The sequence below is a fragment of the Pongo abelii genome, chromosome X, assembly GCF_028885655.2.
Source record: "Pongo abelii isolate AG06213 chromosome X, NHGRI_mPonAbe1-v2.0_pri, whole genome shotgun sequence".
In the NCBI taxonomy this organism is placed as follows: domain Eukaryota; kingdom Metazoa; phylum Chordata; class Mammalia; order Primates; family Hominidae; genus Pongo; species Pongo abelii.
In genome coordinates, this window is record NC_072008.2 from 7,555,551 (window position 1) to 7,576,979 (window position 21,429).

Below are 21,429 nucleotides of genomic sequence, written 5' to 3' on the forward strand. Positions count from 1 at the left end.
TTGAAAGGCATCAATGAAAACCAATTATTTTATATAACATTGCAGTTTTATCCAAATATCATGTTCAAAAGGTGGCCTTGGAATTTATTTATTTATTTTTTATTTTTTATTTTTTTGAGCCAGGGTCTCACTCTGTTGTCCAGGCTGGAGTGCAGTAGTGTGATCATGGCTCACCACAGCCTCAACCTCCTGGGCTCCGGTGATCCTCCCACCTCAGTCTCCTGAGTAGCTGGTACTACAGGCGGGTGCTACCATGCCTATTTTTTATTTTTTGTATTATTTGTAGAGATGGGGTTTCCCAGGCTGGTCTTGAACTCCTGGGCTCAAGCAATCCACCCTCCTTAGCCTCCCAAAGTGCTGGGATTACTGGCGTGGGCCACCATGTCCAGCCTGGATTTTTTTTGAATGAGGTTTTTGCTTGGTTCTAGGGTGGCTGTCTGAATATATGTGAACCTCAGCCTCCTCATCACTAAATGAGGGGATTGGGCCAGTTCAGGTATGAACAAACTTTTTCTTAAAAGGCCAGCCAGTAAATATTTGGGGAGCCATACTATCTCTAGTGCAACTATTCAACTCTGTTGGTGTGGCACTCAAAAGACACTGTAAACAGAATATAAATCAATGGGTGTGGCTGTGTTCCAATAAAACTTTATTTACAAAAACAAGCAGAGTCCGGGTTTGAAATATAGATTTCTGGCCCCTGATCTTGTTGGTCTTAAAATACCTTTGCAGATGGAGAAATCAGATGAATGTTGCTTCGTAAAAAAGGACCACCAGAGGAAACTTGGGAATGATTATTTTTAACTTTCTAAGAAGTAGATTTTATCTACATTTTATAAATAAAATATTGGTGCATAAGAAGTGCTAGTTTCATGCAATTACATCAGTGGATTCACCTATATGAATGATGCATTCCTTATCTCAATTCTTCCATAAGTAGAATCACATACTCCATGGAATTTATATGTTTCATAAAGATCAGTCAATAACCGGGAGGTAACTTATGGAGATGAATTGCATATAGTTATTTCATCTCTTATTTGACATATAGATTTTAAGCCTGTTAAATGTTGTCAGTTAAATGTTGTCAGTGATGATAAAATTGAAGCATTTTCTCTCCTTCAATCAACATGGTGAGCTAAGTGTTAAATGGCAATTAAAATTATAACAAAATATAATATTACTGATGTGGAACCTTCATTTCTTATTTCATTATTTCTCACATTTACTATTCTAGGGAGAATAGCTCAGAGATATAGTAAATTCAGGCTATATTAAGCAAAATGTCTACTCATGGGAATCTCAGAAAACGTATTTGAAGCCTCCCTAGAAGAGTCTTGAGTCTCTTGGCAGTGCTAACTTGCACAATTCCTGACCCAGTTCACCTTCAGTTAGGGATTTAAAGTTACTCTTCTTCTGAACAATGGCAGTTTCAATAGGAGGGCTTTTATGCTCTGTGCACACGTGTGGTTTTCTTGTAAATGGTTTGCTGCATGAAAGGCAATCTGGATTACTTTCCTTAGTCTTGTATCCCAAGGAAATCCTTTGAAGGGATTTCCGCTGTTGTACGGAAAATGCACACACCGCAAATTTCTTCCGGGAAGTTGCTGAATTAACAAAAATTAAATCAACTAGGAAGAAAACCTTTTTCACAAGTGAGCCCCGGTGGCAGATGAGAGTCATCTATCAGCTTGGTGCGCTGGTGCTTGCAGAACATTCCAGGAACGTGCCTCAGCTCACTGTCTTTTTCATCCTACATTTTCCTTATGAAATAGCTCAGCATGAATGTCATCAGGTGCTTCAGGCAGATGGTGTTGGAAAATCATTTCTCAAATTGCCTCCTTGAGAAAGTGGCACTTGTAAGAATTGCATTGCCGAGAACCAATCAGCAACCTGTGATGTTTAAGCTGCCTGCTAGAGTCCATTTTTCATCTAAAATGTGACTCATATTGGTTGGTAGGACACAAAACAAACAAACAAAACAAAAAAATGCACATCATGCCAAATGTTGAAGTTTGAAATCCCTGACTTGGGATAAACTTTTCCAAAGATCAAATTCCATGTTTAGTTTAAAATCAGTGAGTGTATTAGTCTGTTTTCGTGCTGCTGATAAAGACATACCTGAGACTGGGTAATTTATAAAGAAAAAGAAGTTTAATGGACTCACAGTTCCACGTGGCTGGGGAGGCCTCACAATCCTGGTGGAAGATGAAAGGCGTGTCTTACATGGCAGCAGACAAGAGAGAATGAAAGCCAGGTGAAAGGGGAAACCCCTTATAAAACCATCAGATTTCGTGAGACTTATTCACTACCACAAGAACAGTAAGGGGAAACTGCCCCCATGATTCAATTATCTCCTACCAGATTTCTTCCACAACATGTGGGAATTACGGGAGCTCTAATTCAAGATGAGATTTGGGTGGGGACACAGCCAAACCATATCAGTGAGTGACTTGGGTTAAAATTTAGCAATCATATCACCAAATGACCTGAAGGAATAATTACCTGAAACTGTTAAATATGTATTTGGTTACTTTAATTTCTGTCTCCTCAACTAGGTAAACATGAAATAAAGTCTCACACTTTGTTATCCTGGCATAGACTAGTAGGTGTTCAATAAATATCGGTTGAATGAATTTAAAAGTGAATATGTATTGCATTTGAATATTGAATTGTTTTCTCTTATTTTTTATAAAATACTCAGTAAATGTACATTTTAAGGATTTCAGTAGAAACTCTTCGAGATGATATTCTTTTATTTTTAAAATGCTACTCATCTGGATCTGAAAAAGGCTATAGTCATTTTAGGTATACTAACATTTAGATCTATGAGTCAAATTTATACCAGCTCATTATTTTCTTGTTTTATTCAGGGTCTGTAGCCATGCTAAAGGCACATAAAAGTTTAGGGTTCTGTTTTGCACTAATTTGTGAGACCCGAGGTTTGTTTTGTGCATGAAATACCATGTGAGTATGCCACACAGATATCACATTTTCACCAGGCTAAACTAGCAATCATTGTTATCAGATGAAGCACACTTATGCCAAGACCTCAAAAGGGACATTTAGGAACCTTAAATCACTAGTTACTCATACATTATACATAATTTATTTAAAAATGTTTCACATAGTCTTTCTAAAATGTGGAGTGTAGCATCTGCTTATTATAGAAAAATCAGAAGATCAATAGAAAGAAGAGAAAATGGCCAGGTGCGATGGAATAAAATGAAATAAAAATGAGAAGGGCTTAGAAATACTAATCTCTGGAATGGTCTGAGACATTAGAAAGAAAATGTAACCAGGTCTTAGTCATACTAAGTCCAATGAAAGCAATGTAAATCTTGCAAACTCTATTTTCTGTAATTAAATAAATGTTGGTTAATATGAGATAACATCTTTAATATCAAGCACAAAGTAATATATATCTTAATACATATTTTACAAGATTTCTTAAATTTGAAAAATATGAAAATAACTCGATATTGTAACATACATAAGCAAGCCAAATATCCATCAAAAGTATGGCATTTTAACCTATCAAAATGGCTAAAGTTAAAAAGAAAGAAAATGTCAAAAGTTAGTCACAATGGAAGCAATTTTCATGCACAGCTGGCAGGAATATAAATTGCTACAAAAATTGTTGGGCGTATTAATTTGAACTGAAAACACACCTACTGTATAATACAGAAATTCTATTCCTAGGTCACAAGAAATAAGTGTTTATTCTCTCCAAAAGACGTGAACAAGAATGTGTATAGGAACTTTGTTCATCATAGCCCCAAACTGAAAAGAAGCCAAATGTCCATTATTAAAATAAAGGAGTTGTTCTGTATTCTTAAAATGGAATATTATATAATAACAAAAAAAGAATGATTCCATGCAAGATTATGGATGGATGGCACAGATATAATATTAAATAAAAGAGGCTAGACACAAAAGAGTACGTGTTATATGATTTCATTGGTGTAAATTTCAAGAGCATACACTAGGGGTCAAAACAGTGCTTAACTTCAGAGGATGTTGATTGGAAAGAAAAATAAGGGGGCTTTTGGGTAGTGAAAAAGTTTTATGTTTTATTCTTGTATTTGGTTACAGAGGTATATATGTACAGAAAAAAAAAATATCGAGGCTGGGTATGGTGGCTTATGCCTGTAGTTCCAGCACTATGGGAGGCTGAGGTGGGTGGATTGCTTGAGTCCAGAAGTTAGAGATCAGCCTGGGCAACATGGCAAAACCCAGTTGCTACAAAATTAGCTGGGCATGGTGGTTCATGCCTGTAGTCCCAGCTACTCAGGAGGCTGAGGTGAGAAGATCGCTTGAACCTGGGAGGTTGAGACTGCAGTGAGCTATGATTGCACGACTGCACTCCAGCCTGGGTGAGAGTGAGACCCTGTCTCAAAAAATAAAAAAAAAGAAAAGAGAAAAGAAAAAATAATTAAGCTATACTCAGTTTTAATATAAGCTATAGTATAAGTAATATGTACTTTACTATATGTATTTTAGAATCTATCATTTTTAAATCGAGTGTTTCCATACAACTATATTGGCTTGCTTCTCTACAAATTGGAAATCTTGCCATCACAACTTCACACATCTCATCTGTATCAAAAGATAAGAGGTTTGAATGAAAGAAAGTAGATTTTACATTTTGAAAGCTCTGAGATATCTCACTGCCCTCTTCAGTTTTCATTGACAGAAATAAGTCATTATTTCTGTATTATTGAAAGTGGAGCAACATATTTGCTTCCTCAAGCCTTTATTGTGTTTCCTGAAAGCCAGTTCAAGAGCTAAACAATAATCCAATTACTACTCAGTGTTTGTGAGGAGCAGTTCATATCCATTACCATTGGAACATCATGTTCTTCTTTCTATAGACTTTCGCCAGTGGAAAGACTGATAGAAGTGCGCAGAATGAGGGGCAGTTATAGGATTTCCCTGAAGTTTCCTTTTCCTAATGAATACACTCCTTCATTGTAATAGATTGACCTTTGAACACTAATGTAAGTCTTATGGCTGGGTGTTTTATTAATTGCTAGAACCTTGCTAGTTGGGGTTGTTAATTCACCCTAAACAAGGACCACTTGCGATTAATCTTTTTCTAATTCCTGACACCATGGTTTACAATTATTGATTCCTTTTTAGAAACCAATTATATATTTTAGTGTTTTACAAATGGACACAAAACTGCAGGTCCCTTAAATAATTTTAGTGTCAGAAGAAAAGAGTCCTTAGTAACCCATCAAAGTTGGGTCTATAATGCTTGAACTCATTTACATACAAGAGTAGCATTAACTATTAAAGCCAAGAGCATCCTTTGCAAGTAATATATGAATTAAACTATTCCATTCACCAAAACTACATTTGATCTGCCCCATCTTATTGTATGCTTAGTTGGTAACAGACAAGGACAATTCAGTCCTGCCTTGTACCTTATGAATCAGAGCTGACAAGAACAGACGCAGTCCTGACTGCCATAACACTATCACGCTGATATTCAACTTTCAGGACCAGAGACAGCAGAGAGCAGTCCTAGGAATCTTTACACAAACTTCCTTTGCCCTCTGAACAACTCTCTGAAACGAAATGCTATCTGCTTGTGGTCCAAGCCAATTGAAATATTATAATGTGTTTCATGACTGAGGGATACTTTCATTTTATACTTTCAATTTCTCACTTCACTTATTTCTCCAGTTAAATGGATCCTTAAAAAAAATGTAACTTCCAGTAGGGCAGCAGTGGCAAATCCTGAATGAGAGGAAAAGTGGAGAAAAAAATTTAATGTTTGCAAGATTCACACTGAACTGTCTCTTCGCCTATCAGCTCCTTGCTGTCTCTGCTTGGTTTATGTTAACCCTTCAATTCATCTCTTGTACCTCATTTTGACATCCTTATTGATCTGAGCTCTCAGCCATTAGCTTGGTATCCTCATGGCCTTCTTGTCTCCTTTTCCTTCTTTGGTTCTTTAAACTTTTTTGTAACTAAAGTCTTCTCCTAGGCTTCCAACACCCTCCAACTGAATCCTAATAAGGAGCTCCATCCATGTTGTTTTTTCTTCTTCTTCTTCTTGCCCATAGTGTCAGAGAACTGGCTCCTGAATACTTACTGGTATATAAATATTTTGTCTTTAAGCATGTTTTCTCTGCTTCCTGAAAATTTAGGGGAATATATCCTGAGGAAAGATGCCTTTGGCATCATATATATTTTTAAGTTGAAAAATATCTTCCAGCCAGGCACAGTGGCTCACACCTGTAATCCCAGCACTTTGGGAGGCTGAGGCGGGAGGATCATTTGAGCCCAGGTGTTTGAGACCAGCCTGGACAACATAGTGAAATCTTGTCTCTGAAAAAATAAAAACAAAAAATTAGCCAGGAGTGGTGACAAGTGCCTTTTGTCCCAGGTACTCAGGAGGCTGAGGTGGGAGGATCACTTGACCCTGGGAGGTCAAGGCTGCAGTGAGTTATAGAGAGAGATTTTGTCTCAAAAAAATCTTCCAGTAAGCTTAATATACCAATGAATACTTTTTATCATTACTAGAAACATGGTAGCTACATGATGAAAATATAAAACATTAACATTTGTATAATTTATTTTTTAAATGCCTATTTGCTCTTGAATGTGCTCTACTAAAACCTTTGCCACCAACAATCCCACAAAACATCCCTTGTCAAAGTCGCCGATAATCTTCATATTGTTAAATCTAATGGCCAATTCTTAGTCTTCAGTTTGTCTGCTCTATTAACATTATTTGAGACAATTGATATCCTTCAACTTACATAATATAGTTATTTTTAATTTATATTCTAAGAGAACACACTCTGGTGATTTTCTCCCTACTTTTGTGGTCAATTTTTATCAGTCTCCTTCACTTTTTCCTCCTCTCTCCCAATTCTAAATCTTGGAGTATGCCTCAGTATTTATTTCTTGGGCGGTTTCTTCTTCTTCTGTATTCACTGCCTTGATGATCTTACATAATCTCAAATTAAAATGTTAACTGGATGATGTTAACAGACAAATTAAATCTCCAGCCCTGAAGTTACATTATGAGTCCTGAAGCCCAGACTCACAAATCTAACTTCTTTTTCAGCATTTTCACTTGAGTGTCTAGTAGGCAGCTCTCACTTACCAAGCTCCATATCAAACTCTTCATCTCCCTACTTGAAACGTGTAACTGGTTTTCACCAGCTGAGGAAATGACAGTTCTGCCCTGCCAGCTACTCAGACAATTGGTTCTGAGTGCCTACCCCCCAACTTCATGTGTTTCTTTCCGAACACTCTCACTTGCATCCTTCTTTAGAAGGACTGTCTGCTAAGGACCACAGTTAGGGTATTGGAGGAGAGAGTTGTTGCCCAAAGCTTTCAAGGGCCAGATGGCTATTGCTCTTGTTTTCAAGTCCCTATTAATGTCTCTGTTCATTTCTCTCAGGAATACCTTGTCATTTTCATTGTAGACACCTAACTATTTTTTATTGATGATAATAGTGCAAACGGTTTGGTTCCCAATTGTCATTTTCTGGTTTCTTGCTACTGACATAGAAATACAAGTGATTTTTGTATGTTGATTTTATGTCTTAAGGTCTTGCTAAATTAAGTGTTGTAGTGTGTGTTTGATAAGTTCTTTATGATTTTTCACGGAAAAAAATAAGTTATCTTCAAATATAAATAGTTTAACTTATTTCTTTCTGTTCTTATGCCTTGTATTTCTTTTTCTTGTCATAGCAACTTCGATAAAATGTTGGCTATAAGTGATTAGAGTCAATATCCTTCTTTTATTCCCAATCTTTGAAAGAAATTGTAATATTTCATGATTAAGTATAATTTTTGCTGTAGATTTTCCAAAGCTTTTTTTCCTTATCAAATTCAGAATTTATCCTTCTTGGTGATATGATTTGGCTGTGTCCCCACCCAAATCTCATTTTGAATTATAGCTTCCATAGTTCCCATGTGTTTGGGGAGGGACCCAGTGGGAGGTAATTGAATCATGGGGGCAGTTTCCCCCATACTGTTCTTGTCATAATGAATAAGTCTTGTGAGACCTGATGGCTTTATAAGGGGAAACCCCTTTTACTTGGTTCTCATTTCTCTCTTTGCCGGCTGCCATATAAAACATGCCTTTCACCTTCTACCATGATTGTGAGGCCTCCCCAGCCACGTGGAACTGTGAGTCCGTAAAACCTCTTTTTCTTTATAAATTGCCCAGTCTCCGGTATGTCTTTAACAGCATCATAAAAACAGACTAATACACCTGGCTACTTTATTAATCAATTGTTTTCATGTGTGTCTTCTTATTAAAGTTTGCTTTTGGGGACCTGGCTTAAGACAGGTAGGTATTACAAAATTGTTGTTAGCCTTACATGTCCAACATTTTTACATAAAAATAACACAAGGCACTTTTTACAGTAGAGATTTGTTCTTTTATCTATCACTCTCATAAGACAGGAACAAAACCTGTAGCTGATTTTAATCTCAGAAGGCCAAAGCCAGTTCCAAGCTGTTTGCTGAAACATCTTTTTCTATCTCATTTCTGTGTGCTTTAGCAGATTAATGCATGTAGTATTCAATAAATGGTCAATAAGAACATATGACAGTTTAAAATATATTTTCTGCTGTTAGAGAGATGGATGTTATGATCCATGCTGTAAGTGGTTTGCAGTCCATGATTTTAGAATACTAGCAAAACATGCTTCTTCTCCCCATAAAGGCAAGATGAATAGGTCACAGATTGAGAAGAAATCTGAGTCTTCAAAAATTCTTCTTGCTTCACCTCCTTAGGCCTCTCCAAGTAGTATTCACTACTGGGAGTGCAATGAGGTTCAAGTAGAACTTCTCTCTCATTCTTCTAATTAACTGTTTTATCATTCATTTTTTTATCTCTCCTGACCAGTATGCAAGCTAAAGTATTGAAAGTAAAGAAAAAGCGATTTCATGGCCAGGAGCAGTGGCTCATGCCTTCAATTCTAGCATTTTGGGAGACTGAGGCAGAAGGATTGCTTGAGCCCAGGAGTCTGAGACCAGCCTGGGAAACATAGCAAGACCCTGTCTCTATTAAAAAAAAAATAAGAAAAATGTGAACAATTAGAAAGCTACAAATAGTACAAGACAAATTCTCATTGGGTTTTATATTCTCAGGAACGTATCACCATTTTTCTGGCAAAAATGAATGTGATGCATATGGTGAGAAGTACAATTTGTTTTCAGTGCAAGCTCAACTCTGCAATTTATGCTGATTATAAACAAAAGGAATAATGAGAAGTTAAATCTCCAGAAAATCTCAAACCTAATTCCATTCAATAGTCTCAAACTCTATCTCAATATCTGCATGAGCATGATTATCAAGTAATCAAATTTACTAGATTCAATTTTGGCTGCTTTAATTTACACCTCTCTCTGACTAGCAACCTTGCTCATAGTTAATGGAATGGCCCCAGAGGATGCAGACATAGAATGATGGCTTAAATTGCCTACTAACGGATGCCTAAGAATGGAAGGGGCATGGGTTTTCAAGGTGGTTAAGCTGTGGGCAAGAGCAAGCTGTGAGTGATACAGTAACAGCTGTGTCAGGCTTGAATGAGAAGGAATTTGGACATGTTAGGTAATTATTTTATACTTGTGTCACTTTAGTAATACAATTTAGCTGAGGAAGTTGCTCATTTAGCAGACACATTGTAGCAGTTTTCTGGATTGGGTTGCCAATCCCAGCAAGAGCTCCACATGTCTCTTTGCCTATTCTCTATTTCTTCATCTAGCAACACAAAACCATCATCCAACCGTTCATCATTTTACACCTGGATTCTGCCATGGTTAAAATAGGGCTTCATTCAGTCAGAATAATCTGGATCACACAACAGATATTATTTACCAGTTCAGAAATCTACAGTCTCTCCATGTTATTTCTTAGAATGTCAATCTATCATTCTCCTATTAAAGAGACCCATAGCAATGGAAACACTTTAATTTCAAACACAGATTTTCTTATTTCATATGGCCAGCCTTTGTATCGTTCTTGGCTTATCCTCTCCTATCTCCCATTCCCTTATTGTCAGGCTCTTTCTCATATTATCTCCTTTTGTGGAACACATTTTGGGGCTTCATAATTATTGTTGCTTGTTCAAATTTCACCTTCTAAGAAAAGCCACTCCTGTCTTCCCATCCCAGTATCCACAAACCACACTTTGTGTCCCCAGAGGGCTTAATTTACTGTTTATATAACTGTCATAACTGAAAATTAATTATCTGTTTCAAACATTTTGGGTTTGCAGTGATAGTGGAACATGTATTAGTATTCTCATTAAATGAAAAATTTGGAACTAGAAGTCAGTAGAGTAGTCAAGGAGAGGAATATACTTAAATTTACCCACTCCAATTGCCTCTCTGCTTCTATTCTCAGTGTTTTATCATCAATGTCTTTCTACAAACTTCCCTATTGTGGTGCTGGACTAGCATAATTAAAATAGCAAGCACAGAATTAAGACATAATATAAAAAATTTGAGGCGTATGCAAATCAACTAAGGAGGTAGTTCAAGTGTTGATTTTATCATTGCTTCTTTTCTGGCAAGCCTTGGGTGATGTCAAGGAATCTGATTTTTCAAAATAATGTAAGATAATTATAATGTAAGTTGCTCAAACACACACTTCTAGAATCTCCAAAATAAAGAATAGGCTAATTTTAAACTGGTCCAACAATAGGGGAGTGGTTATGCAAATAATATATTAAATGCAGTGTTGTAGTCATAAACATGTGGTTATTTAAAATGTAGCCACAAGATGCATGCAGAAATAGAAAACACATTGTAATATGTTTATTTTCCATATCACTAAGCAGTAGTTTGTCATTTTATATTTTTATGGACATTTTTACTTGTTTATCCATTCTCTTTTATAAAGAACTTCCTGAGACTGGGTAATTTATAAAGGAAAGAGGTTTAATTGACTCACAGTTCTGTATTGCTTGGGAGACCTCAGGAAACTTACAGTCATCGCAGAAGGCAAAGGATAAGCAGCCACCTTCTTCACAGGGCAGCAGAACAGAGTGAATCCAAGCAGGGGAAACTCCAGACGCTTATAAAACTCATCAGATCTCATGAGACTCACTCATTATCATGAGAACAGCATGGGGGAGACTGCCCCCAAGATTCCGTTACTTCCACCTGACCCTGCCCTTGACACATTTGGATCATGGAGATTGCAATTCAAGGTGAGATTTGGGTGGGGATACAAAGCCAGACTGCATTATTAGTCAGTCACAGCATCTAAGAGTTGTTCTTAAAATCAGAACCATGGACATCTCCCTACTAGCTCTCTGGAGGGCATCAGGCAAATCCCTTGAGTTGGCAACAGTTGTGTGGTCTTTACATTAAAAAGCGTAAATGGATCACACACATTTATTTATTTCTTCCTACACCCAATGATAGTAAGATAATAAAATGATAAAGAGAAGAGTGGAGGGTGTATTTGAATAAATCACAGAAATTCTGAATGCAGAAACACATATAGAAGAGTATTGGTATTGAACGTGGAAAGTGGGTGAATCCTTTTTCTTAGATACTTGTAGAGAGTGATTAAGGCAAGGGGGAGGAAAATGATTTAACCCTGAGAAACTTGTAAATCAATGAAACAAGGTACATGATAGTTATAAGAGACACACAGGGAGGAAACAGAAGAAGAAATTAAAAGATGCATATCAAATTTTTGAGCCTCCACCTTTTTTTCCTCTTCACTACATGGAATACTAAGTTAGTGCCTGGAATAGGAATGCAGAGATTTCCTCCCTAAATAAAGTAAATGTGACTGCAGACTGCATACCAATTAAAACCTTCTTCATTAAAAGAAAACCAGCAAGTAACATAGCAAGTAACAAACCATGGACTGGGAATGTTTATATTTGTAACATATACAAGTGACTAAATGTTTGTACCTAAAATATGTAAAGAATTTCTAAAAGTCAATATAAAAGACAAACAACTCAATCTAAAAGTGGCCAGAGGATACAGACAGGACTGTGGGAATGAATGAGCCTGATTAGTACTTATGAAAGTTTAAATTAAAATAATAATGCACTGTCCTGTAACTGCAACTATAAAAAGAGGAGGGGAAATTGTACACTAACCTCACAAAAGTAGTTATCTATAGAAAAGAAATAGAGGTAGTAAATAGAAGGTGGAAAGAGGTCAATGGGGTGAGAGTTATATCTTTTGCATTATATTGTCTTAAGCAAAAACCTCTGAAGCTAAGCAGAAAAGAGATAGGAAAGGATGGCAGGGAAAAGATGGGTAGGGAAGAAGAACTTCTCAGGTAATTATAAAGATGCTTTTAAATTACAGTACTTTATGCCTTGTCTTCTGCCTCTTCATACATGAAAAGACTTTGTAGAATAAACTAATATGTTTATTAGGGTCATTTCTGATAGAACATGCCCATAGGTATGCTTACAAGATACCCTGTGATTGGAATCTACCTTTAAATAATAATTTTCTCTTAATATAAAGATGGACATAGAAATGACTGCAAGCCTAGTTATACTGTTTCCATAAAAACTAACATTACCTATATATTGGCAGAAATAAATTTCATGACATTCCAGAGGACTTTGCTTTTCTTACAGAATGCTGTAGTACAATATTTTGAATCCCACCATGCAAAATGCATTAAAAAAGCCAGGAAATATTTCTCCGAAAATTTATCACTGTTCTTCTTAGCACGATGTTTGCACAAAATATTTTACCTCCTGTGCGCCATGATCCTTTAGGAGGGAAAGATCTAGGTGATCTGAATGATATTTATCTACAAGGTATGTAGAGAGATGTCTGAATCCCTTGATACTTTCTAGTGTCCTGGCTAATAATATAGGTACCAAGAAATACCTGCAAAACTCCACAGAAATGACTGAGAAGTCACGTGAGAAATTTTGAAGGTCTGGGTGTGATAATTCCCACAACAATAAGAGAAAATAAGGGCAAATGAGATGTAAAGAAGTGGTTTCAGTGAATAAACTGGAAGCTATTCACCTTTGTCAACAGAAAACATATTTGAAGAGACAAAAACCCAAAGATTATGCTCCAAACTAGCTATTCTGTTTTTAAATGTCCAAATCTACTGTGGCATCTCCTTTATGGACATTGGTTTTAATTATTATCCACCTAGGGAACTGAAACTGAGTTTCCTAAATAAGAAAATATACAGTTTTTGTTTTAAGAAACACTATTTAATCTATCTTAGAAGTAAGGGTAGATGAAGGAAATGCATTTACTCCATCTTACAATTACTTCGTGTTTCATTAGGCTGCCCACAGGCATTCTGTGTTTATGGTCTGCTGCACTCCACAATAAAGCTATTATTCGTGAGCACTTCCCTGCTGGCTAACCACATTTTGGCTACTGCTTATGTTTATTTATGAGTCTCACTTGGGAAAGGATTTGCAAAGTCTGATGGGGAGTCCTCACATGTATGTTTACACTTCTCCAGGCTTAGGCATCTCGAGAAGGGAAGTGGCCACAGTGTCAACAGTCTCCAGAATGAATTATGCAGCAGAACACATCATCGATAACCAGATAGAACACTCCCTCAATATTTAAAGGGCAATGGCAATGATGGAAAGAAGGAAACTGAGATGATTCCAGTTCTGTGGGATCACTGGATTCAAGCAACATTGAGAAATAATTTTTCTGCTCAATCCTTACCAAGCAAAAATAATCATCAGGGAGAAAAAGCAGCATTATCTCTCCCAGGGAGAGTATATGACATAAGATGTTGCCACTATTGTCTCTGCAGCTGAGGTCTCTGCTTCCTGACCCTTGATTTCCTGCACAGGTAAAGAACTGTATTAATTGGGGTTCTTCAAACAATAGGATATGCCAAAGAACTCTATCTGTCTGTCTATCTATCTATCTATCTATCTATCTACCTATCTATCTATCTATCTACTGTCTGTCTATCTGTCTGTCTATCACATATCATCTATATATCTTAGTCCATTTGTGCTGCTATTACAGAATACCATATATAATTATAAACAATATATTTTTTTCTCACAGTTCTGGAGGCTGGGAAGTCCAAGATCAAGGTGCTAGCAGGTTTGGTGTTATGTGAAGGCTACTATTTGCTTCCAAAGTGGCTTCCTATTGCTGCACTCTCTGGAAGGGACAAACACTGTGTCTTCACATGGTGGAAGGGATGCAAGGGCAATAGTGTCAAATGCTGTGTGAAGTCTCTTTTATAAAGCCTTTAATCCCTCATAAGTTCTCATGACCTAATCACCTTCTAAATGCCCCACCTCTTAATACTATTGCATTGGAATAGTGTTGTTTCAACATAAATTTTGAAGGAACACAAGCATTCAAACGATAGCTCACTCACTGTATCTATCTATCTATCTATCTATCTATCTATCTATGTATCATCTATCTATCTATCTAATCTATTGAAAGAGAGTGAGAAAGAGAAAAATTTACTTTAATGACTTGATTCATGTGATTGTGGGTCTGGCACATCTGAATTGCATAGGATAAGATGACAGGCAGGAAACTCAGGCAAGAGTTTCACAGATTCCTATTTTGCTGTTTCTCAGTGTAGAGGTTTATTCTTTGGACTTTCAGGATGAACCAAAGCTAGGCACTTCTGTATGCCAGTCAGCAAGGAATCGTTCTTTTGTGGTGTGCAGAGCATATAATACCCATTGAGAATGCATTGTAAAAAAATTCAAGAGGGTTCCTGTGCTAGTTATTACGCATTTATCTCTCAATTCCAAATCCACCATCTATATTCTCCACGGTGATGATGGGGCAAATGTCTTTCTCCTTTGTCAGTTGACTCTATATTTAGTGCTACCAACAGGGGGACCTAGAAGATATTGGCAGACAGGAAGAGGTGAGAAAGAACTTACTACCTCTTGTAAGCTTGCTATTGCTGTCTCCTTCACTCCAGCAACGGCACTTAACCTGGCAACATCAGTTGGTTCCAGTATCTATGTGTCTCACCTGCACACTTAGTGACCTTTGCCTGGCCAGCTTGTTTTTTAGCCCCAAGATTCTTGCTCCACCACATGTTTGGGGTCCTGGACACTCCAGTAAGCTCTTCCTGGATCCACCTCTTAGAAAAGAGGTACTGGGTTAGATATGATAGCATTTATATTTTGTGCTATGACACTTACATATTCTGACATAAGCATGTGGAATTTCTTGTTATTTTATTTCCCAGGGTTAATTTTGTATATGTGTATGAAGACAAAAAATAGGATGTCTTTTTTTGTTTGTTTATTGGTAGCTACCAAGATACCCGAGATTGATTGACCAGTATTTGTTGACGACACCAAATAATGTTATTTTACAAGGCCTCTTTAAAAATGCTAGCTTTCTGAAACTGAAATATTTATTTAAGCCTCAGACAGATAACACACCCTTCACCACCACCCCTCCCCCATTCATTTGTATCATCAATTAAAAGAGCTTAGAAAACATAAAACTTTAATGCTCATTTTAACTGAAGGCTTGTGGGCTAACAACCACAGTTTATAAATGGCACTTTGGTATTTTGAAGCTAAACATTACAAGAAGTCTACGCATGACGTTCAAAAGAAGGAATGATAAAGGTAGCTTTAGGAATGTAACATCAAATCCCAACATTTCTGTCTGTCTGGCTTGAAAATCTTTCCAAAAATTCGGCAGTTTTTTGAACTGTTCAATCATTATGTTTGATTAAAGTGGCCCAATTTAGTTTTAGGTAGATACACATGGCATTCTACATGTGGCTTAGAAGTTTTTGATTGAAAGGGGAAAAAAGGGCAAATCTCTTGATGTTCGATTTTTTTTTTCCTTTTTTTGAGACAGGATCTTGCTCTGTTACCCAGGCTGGAGTATAGTGGCATGATCACAGCTCACTGCAGCCTCGACTTCCCAAGCTCAAGGGATCCTCCCACCATAGCCTCCTGAGTAGCTGGGATCACAGGCATGTGCCACCACACTTTGCTAATTTTTTAAATTTTTATAGAGTCAGGGATCTTGCCATCTTGTCCAGGTTGGTCTCGAACTCTTGGCCTCAAGCAATCCTCCTGCCTCAGCCTCACAAAGTACTGAGATAGCAGGGATAAGCCACTGTGCTAGGTTGAAACTATTTTTAAATTTAAACAGTTTTAATTGTGGTAAAATACATGTAAAATTTTCCATCTTAACAGTTCAGTAGTGTTAAGTGTAGACATATCATTGTGCAACCAATCTCTACAACTTTTTTATGTTACAAAACTGAAATTCTTTACCCAAAGCAATAATTATCCAATCTCTTTTCCCAACCCCTGGACACTACCATTCTATTTTCTGTTTTTATGAATTTGATGACTCTAGATATCTTATGTAAATTGAATCATGATGTAGTTGTCTTTTTGTGACTGGTTCATTTCATTTAGCATAATGTCCTCAAGGTTCATCCATGTAGTAGCATGTATCAGAATTTTCTTCCTTTTTAAGTATGAATAATATTTCTTTGTGTGTATACATTATATTTTCTTTATCCATTCATCTGTCAATGAATACTTGAGTTGTTTCCACTTCTTGACTATTGTGAACGATGCTGCTATGAACATGGGAACACCGACACTTCTTCAGGACTCTGATTTCAGTTCTTCTGAGCACACATCCAGAAATGGAATTGCTGGATCATATGATAATTCAACTTTTAACTTTTGGAGGAACCTCCATTAAACAATAGCAACTGCACCATTCCCACCAACAGTGCAGAAGGGTTTTACATTCCCACCAACTGTGCAGAAGGGTTCCAATATTTCCACATCCTTCCCAACACTTATTTTCTGTTGTTTGTTTGTTTGTTTGTTTGGTTTAAACAGTAGCCATTCTAATGGGTATGAGATGATATCTCATTGTGGTTTCGATTTGGATTTCCCTAATGACTGGTGATGTTGAGTACCTTCCCCTAAGCTTGTTGGCCGTTTTCATGTTATCTTTGGAGAAATAGGCCATTGTGCGTTTTAAAATCAGAATATTTTGTTGTTTCTGTGGTTAAATTGCAAGAGTTTTTTTTGTTTGTTTGTTTTGTTTTGTTTTGTTCTTAGTATCCTGGAGAGTAACCCCTTATCAGATATCTGATTTGCAATTCTTTTCTCCTGTTCCATAGGTTGCTTTTTCACTGTGTTAATTATGTTATTTGATGCACAGATGTTTTTACTTTTGAAGTAGTTTAAATTACCTATTTTTCTTTTTGTTCCCTGTAAGAAACTATTTTTAAGAAATTAGGAAACATCTCAAGATGAAGTCATTAAGCCAAGCTGAATGAAGACAAGAAGTTCTTTCACAGATTTGGCTGCATAACATGCTCGAGTCTTCCTCCTAGTGGGTGAGTATGGAAACTACTGACAGTACAATGTTCTCAAACTAGATTCAGAAGATTCCCAATACATTCAGTTCTTCCGTTCTCTTATCTCAAGCAAACACTAAATTTTCGTGGTTGGTTCAACTCAGGAAAAGTTACATTGTCAAATTTGATTCAACACAGGTGTCAGAAACAAAACCCCAAAACTATATACTCTAAATTTGCGTTTTTTGTCTATGAGTTCAATTTAAAAGTCAAAGTAATGTTACCATGAGTAAAATTTTCACAGTGAGCAAGAAAACAAAATCAACCACCCCTCATACTAAATCAAAGTGGCAGAGATGATTTAGGTAATTATTTTTAAACTGAACATCTCTCTATCATTGGATATAACCATGCCAGAGGGTCCATTTGGAAGTGGCCCAGATGAAACATGCCATAAGGCCAGAAACTGTAATTCAAAAGTTCTAAATGAAAACGCTCAAGTTTCATTGAGGCAAGAGGCTTTGAGTGCACAGTAGCAATACAAGCAGCTGTTTTTGCCACTCAGCCTTAAGTCTGAGTTTGTTTCTTTCTTTTCTTTCCTTTTTTTTGAGACAGAATCTCACTCTGTCACCCAGGCTGAAGTGTAGTGGTGCTATCTCGGCTCACTGCAACCTCCCCCTCCTGGGTTCAAGCGATTCTCATGCCTCAGCCTCTCAAATAGCTGGGATTACAGGTGCCTACCACCACACCTGTCTGATTTTTGTATTTTTAGTAGAGACGGAGTTTCACCATGTTGGCCAGGCTGGTCTCGAACTCCTGACCTCAGGTAATCCACCCACCTCGGCCTCCCAAAGTGCTGAGATTATGGGCATGAGCCACCACGCCCAGCCTGGGTTTGTTTCTAACATGTCTGGTGTCAATGTCTGCTGTCACCTCTAAAAAATAAATGCTGTTTGCATGTAAGCTGCAGTTGGGTCTTTGAGACTTGCTTTTGAAAGGATGCTGGTTAGTGTGTTTTTCCTCCTCTTCTCTGGGTAACACAAATAATGAGCTGTCACTGATAAAGTCCCAGACACCAATTAAATTTCCAGCAGTTGCCTATGACATCTCCCTTCACAGGGGGCCTCTGAATTACATGTTGTCATAGTAAGAGCCTATGATCTTGGCCATGCTGCCTCAGCTCCTGGCTCTCATATTGCACTTAAAAGACCAATGCTTGCTTGCTTTTCATCTTTCCTTATGCAGTCTTGGAGCATGCATCATGAGTGGCTGATTTTCAAGAGGACATGAAGATACAACAAATGGTGAGTGTCCTGTGATGGAGGTTCCTGTATTTTGAATTACACTTTCTAGCTGGATTCTACTTACCTAAAACACACACACACACACACACACACACACACTTCTTTTTAGTTGTTGGAAAAAAATGACCTCTATACTATTGATTCCTCCATAATTTTCCAGCCCTTAATAATATTGTATTTATGGGACAAAATAACTATTGCCTATGAACTTTATGTAGCAGAGTTTTTGTGCGTGGCTTATTTAAAATCTTTCCTCCTGCTTTGGACAATTCTTTAGGAACTATATTATTCCGTTCCTTGTGGTCCTAGTTAGACTGTCAGTCCAGGTAGGGGATTTAGGGTTAGTTATAAGGTTGATATGACAATGGTTATAAAGGGTTTCCCTTTGGTTGATTATAGAACATTTTACTAGGACGATGTCTATTTATACCTCCACAGTTAAGACTATAACATGTTTGGCCAGCAGAGATTTGCAAGTTTTTAACTGGTAAATCACAAGGAGTACTTAATTTCATGCTTTTATTAGAAAGTGCCTACAGAAGGAAGAAGGCAACAATAACCTGGTAGAGCACCATACCCAGTAAAGATACTGGTGCCCTGAAATTGAGTACCATGCAGGCATGCATCAGAAGCTACTTCCAGGCAGTACATTTCCAGCTGGGCAGTGTTTATCCACTGCCTTAAGAAAAAATAACTGCAAAAAGTGTTTTTCCTTGTAAGTCCAAAGAGAACCAGTAAATATTTAACAAACATCTATTTGTTGAGTAGACAGAGATTAGTCATGATCTATAATTTAGGAATTAATACAAAACACATATTTTGTGTGGTAAGGAATACTGAAGAGAAGAATCCTAGAAGTTCAGCATTTTTTTGAGAAATTGTGTGGTGTAGCATTCAAGCACAGTACATACTAATTTTAAATCAGTTGAGTATGATCATTGCTATTTCGAAATAGGATTGTTTCCAAAGACTAAGTGCCCTTTTCCAATTGAAACAGTTCCTAGAAAAGCAAAAAGTCTTCGGCTGGCAGTAACCAGAAGCCATGCTACTTGCTTTAGAGTGCGATCATCCAGAAGGCAAGGTTTAAAAAAGTAACTAAATTTAATCTGCAAGCATCCAGGGATTTAATCAATGACTTCATTGCAATTCATATGCCTGCTCTTGGAAGAGTAGAATATCTCCTATTCCCTCCGAAAATACCCATGCTATATCTTACACTAGTGGGTCTATTTCATGCCTGGAGGAGATCTGAAAAGTGAGGTCATTTAAGAGTTTTAGTGTATGGCTCAATTCTATCTAAATTTAGTGGTGTACCAGGGCTTCTCCATGTCGCTCAGAATCTATGATGGGCTTCTCTCCATGGGCAGTTCCATAAAAACAGCACTTTGGCTGACATGAGATAAATTTACCAGAAACAATATTTGCAGCAAACCAGAGGAAGCAATGCAGGGGCAATTTCCAAAGGTGCGCAGCTGGCGAGGATGTGTGTGCAATGCTGTTGTTATGAAGACTCTAAATCTAGAAAGATGCCTAATTCTAAGTCATTCATTTTTGGTCAATCACTTTTAGCCTCTTTAAATTTTTAGGCATCATTTTAGCTCCCTTAATGGAACTGTCATGCATGGATTTTTCTAGTACTTAGTTGAAGTTATTTATATTTGCAGTCTGCCTCTGGTTTTCAAGGTTATGATTTCTGCCAATCTGGCCATTGCTACCTGCTCTGTTTTGTTAACTTATCCTTTCTCTGTTTGTTCTAAATTTCCCTCTTTCAAGATATAAGGGAAAGACTGTTGTCCTGGTAAACTGGGATTTGGTGAACATGTTTGTGTTCATCACAGCCCTACCTTTTATGAGTTTTATAGACTTCAGTCATATCCCCTGTCAGCTTCAGTGTTTGCAGATGGAATCATACTAAGCCTCTAAGGCTGTTTGCATACAGCAACGGCCCTGGACTTTTAATCATCCTGTTCTTCTTCTCTGAGCCTTTTTCTGCTGTGTTTTGATTTTACTGAAATGCAGAGACCTGGACAGTGGGCAATATCCTTACTGCAATTTTAAATATATATATTTCAAATATATATACACTTACAAATATACATATATTCTTTTATGTATATGTATACATATATACATTATATATTATAATGTATATAGTATATATGTATACCTAATATATACATATGTTATATATGTATATATTGTACATAATATATAGTGTATATATACATATATAAGTGAATATGTGTATAATTGTAAGTATATATAATTTGTTTATATATACAGATATAGTATATATACACATGACTATAGGTATATTTATAAGATATCTGTATATTTATAATATATATTCATTTGTATACATGTATATATGCATATACAAGTGAATATGTATTCACGTATGTATATGTGTGTATATATACACACATATATGAATATATATGGCTATATATAGGGATATATATTCATTTCCCATAAACTTTGTTGGGACCATTCTCAGAATATTTAATATTTTACCAGTGTTTTACTAGTCCCAATATGTGTAAATACTTAAAAGGTGAAAGAATGACCTCTTAAATCAAAATTTCCGAATATGAATTTACTGTGACAGATAAAAGGATTTGAAGCCTTATACAAATGTAGACTATGCCTACCTAAGAAATAGATTTGACACTCCACCTGTGTCTTCTTGGAGTCAGCTGGTGTTATATCCAATATATCCTGCAGAAGAGGAGCCCTTGTTAATGTGGATGGCCCTCCCAGGTGGCCAGCATTTTCTGGAATTCTCCTGTTGGGTAAAGATAGTTAGAATTGCCAAGTTAGTTTGAGGAT

The 21,429-nt window shown here is 36.8% G+C and overlaps 1 long non-coding RNA gene across 1 annotated transcript in view; it reads left to right on the forward strand.

Annotated features, from left to right (window-relative positions):
- The first annotated feature begins 10,890 nt into the window (after positions 1-10,890).
- Positions 10,891-21,429, forward strand: part of LOC129052882 (uncharacterized) — a 145,570-nt gene continuing 135,031 nt past the window's right edge. The window contains exons 1-4 of the long non-coding RNA XR_008518008.2: positions 10,891-11,192; positions 13,460-13,804; positions 17,215-17,335; positions 18,542-18,600. This is a non-coding gene — a long non-coding RNA (uncharacterized LOC129052882). The remainder of the gene's footprint in view (positions 11,193-13,459; positions 13,805-17,214; positions 17,336-18,541; positions 18,601-21,429) is intronic.